This window comes from Martes martes (assembly GCF_963455335.1).
Source record: "Martes martes genome assembly, chromosome: 11".
Classification (NCBI taxonomy): Eukaryota; Metazoa; Chordata; class Mammalia; order Carnivora; family Mustelidae; genus Martes; species Martes martes.
Genome location: NC_137899.1, coordinates 76728987 through 76732645, shown reverse-complemented (window position 1 = coordinate 76732645; position 3659 = coordinate 76728987).

Here is a 3659-nt window from a genome sequence, read left to right as displayed (position 1 = left end):
TAAATGGTGTTTAACGTGACTGAGGTATTGTTAAGAGTCCAGTTTTATCTCCCCTTGCACAGTTGTCTTTGCCCCTTTTGGAAAATTAGTCAGAATACAACTGTATGTCATAACATTGAAAATAGAAAAACATATGAATTGTGGGATGGGGAGAGGAAAAGTAAATGACAAAACACAAAACTTTTGCAAGACATCATTGGAAGAAGTATTGAAAGCTGAGTCAGAATCTCTAAGCTTTCTGAACAGTATTGTTATCTGTCAGGGAGAAAATAGCTAATATTTCCATGAGGAGGCGAGGGGGTCTGGGGATGGGGTAGGGGAAGATGATGCTGTGATTAGCCAAACACAGCCTGGCTAAATCCAACTGTGCTGTTCCTTCACCTACACCGCTGAAGGGAATGAAGCTCACAACCGAGCTGACTGTTCTCACTTGCTGTCACGACCACAGTTCCAAAGTAGGTGACATTGCCCTACAGGGATACTGTGTATCTCCAGTCCATACTCTCCTTGTTGATTACTTCATGCTTTCTGAACTTCAAACCTCCAAGGCCTTCTTTCCCTTCCTACCATAATCACTCTTGGCTACTGATCTTGGTTCCTATTTCACTGGCAGAATAGAAGCCTTCATAGGAGAACTTTCATGGACTCTCACACTTCATCTACTCGCCTCATGCTCCTGTTTCCATTCACTCTACCTTCTTTCTCCATTACTAAGCATGCACTTGAACCATCTGTACTCTTAGCTAAGGCCAACCTCTTTTCACCACTAAAGGCATGATTCCAGTAATTCTCACCCATTCTCTTGGATCATAACTATCCCCAATCTTTTGGATCATTCCTATCACCATACCAGCTGCTGTTATTTCTCCCATTATTATTATTTTTTTAGCTGTGCCAGCTTCGTTTTGCTTCTTTTGTATAAAACAAAACTTTTGAGAATCCTCTATATTGACCAACTGACTTTCTCTGCTTCCATTTTCTCTTGAACTCAGTCCATTAGGCTTTCAGCATCACCGCTCCACAAAAACTCTGCTTTTCACCAGGGCAATTTGTATTGCTAAATTCAGTAACCAACTCTCATGCTTCATCTTCCCTGAACTATTAGCAGCATTTGATATGGTCAGTTAGGTTTTCCTCCTTAAAACATTTTCTTGGTTTTCTAGCTACCACACCTTGCTGGCTTGCTTTCTGCTTTGTTCCTTCTCAATCTCTTGCTTTCCCTCTACATGCTCCCTCTCCCAACCTCTGATCTTGGAATGCCCTGTAGTTAGTCCTGAGAACTCTTCCTTTTCTATCTATATTCAGTCTCTTCATAATTTTATCCAGTGTCATGGCTTTAAATACCTTATGCTGATGATTCCCATATTTATATCTCTGGCTTAAACCTCTATCCTGATTTACAGGCTTGTTGCCTAAACTTCCTAAACCTCTTTAGTTCTATCTCAAAATTAATGTGTCTAACATTGAACCCTATGTATAAACTCCCAAACTTCTTCATTTCAGTTAATGGAAATGTAATTCTTCATTTGCTGAGGCCCAAACTTTGGAGTGATGCTTACTACTCCCTCTCTTGTATTAAAAACATCTCACATCTAAAGTGTCAGCAAATTCCATTGTCTTTCAGTTATATCCCAAATCTGTCTTATCAATCCATTTCTCAAATGGCATCTTCTCAGTGATGCTGCCGTTTGATCACTCAATCTAAAATTTAACACGTATTTTTAAACATTTTCTCTATACTCCTTTCCTGATTTAGTTTTTCTCCTTAACACTTAACACTCTCTAGATACCATGTATTTCTATTCTGTGATTTCTTCTGCTCTTTGTCAATCTTCCATCTCCAAGAGAACAGGGATTTTTGTCCATTTTGTCCATTATTAGAATAGCAGTGCCTAGAATAGGGCTTGCCATGCAGCAGGTATGTTTATTGAATTTTAAGTGACTATTTTATTGAGTGAACATCAAATGAATCTGGTAACCCTATAACCAATCACAATGGGGAGAAAGGTTAGAATAGACATGAAAATTTGTCACACAATAATACTCAGCAATGTAATTTGGCAAAAAATATCAAAAAACATTTCCTCTCAGAATCACTAAAATTACTTGAAATCCTTCAGAGCCATAACTAATGGTCAGAGATATGATAAGTGTTGCCACATGGCTTGGTGAAGAATAGGCAAAACTAGGAAAATTCAGTTCGCCTATGGATATATCTGGAAAACAAAGCTATCCTTCTTAGGGACTTTAACAACCCTATTGATTTTAAGGTTTCTTGACTGGTATCTTAATTGATTGCTGTGACTAAAATAAGTAACCCAAAATGTTAGGAAATAAGATAATTTGTTTTTTGTTTTTTTAAAGATTTTATTTATTTATTTGACAGACAGAGATCACAAGTAGGCAGAGAGGCAGGCGGGCGGGGGGGCGGGGAGCAGGCTCCCCGCTGAGCAGAGAGCCTAATGCAGGGCTCGATCCCAGGACCCTGGGATCATGACCTGAGCCGAAGGCAGAGGCTTAACCCACTGAGCCACCCAGGCGCCCCTAAAATAATTTGTTTTATGGCTTATAATTCCACGGCTTCCCTGGGTAATTCTTCCCAACATGGTATCGTCCAGGATCACTGGGACAGCATTAGTCATCTGAAGACTTGACCAGGAGCTCAGCCGGACCTTTCAGCCAGATTTCAGTTCTTTCCACATGGTCCTTACACTGAGCTTGAAGTTACTGTGACTGGGTTCCAAAAGCAAGCATTTTAAGTAGGGAGCAGAAGCTGCTGGGTCATTTGAGGGCTAGACCCAGAACAGGCATAGTATCAGTTCTGTTTTATTCTATTAGAGTCATCATAAGCCCAGCCCAGAGACTGTGGAAGGGGGATTGCACAAGAAGTTTGGTTCATTAACTATCTGCCACATTGGGTTCTTTTATTAGACACCTCTGGAACACTGAAATGCATTCCTTAGGCCTACATCTGGTTTCAGCTGAAGCCAAACTATACTTCTGTGTAAGTTCAGACTGACTTTGCACTTCCTCCTTCAAGTGAGAGCCAGATTTTTCAGCTTCTGCCCCAAATCCTTCTCTGATACCAGGGAACCTGAAAATACAGGTGACTTACCTTCTAGGACAACCTTATATCAGTGGGAGATGGAAACTCTGGCCTCTTGTCCCTTGGGAAGATAATTCTGGGAAACTTGATGTCTATATCAGCACCCTCAATATGTCCTGATGAATTGAGCTGCTTTTGCCCATTGTGAGAACTTTGGTTATGGAGACTTACTTTGGATTTTTCTACCTTCTGAACTCACTTTCCTTGGTCCCTCATTCCTGTGTCCCAGGATCTCCTCCCAAATAAACTACCTGCATTCAAGATCTTTCTGACTCTTCTTTTTTGGGGAAAAAAACTTAGACATTTTATCTAATGAGAAAAATTCTTTCATGTTTCATTTAAAGAACAAAGTTGGGACTTCTGAAAATGGTTGACCCTGTGTCTATAAATTCCAGTCTTTCCATTTCAGTAAAAGGGTTTATAGTCTAAGGGCTGAAAATGTGTTTCAGTGTATAAAGCTAATTGAAATTTAGTCCTTTGTTAAATGGAAACCAACTGGAGAAGATGACTCATTCTGTCTTGGCCATTCCTGCAAAGAAGTTGGATGGCTCCA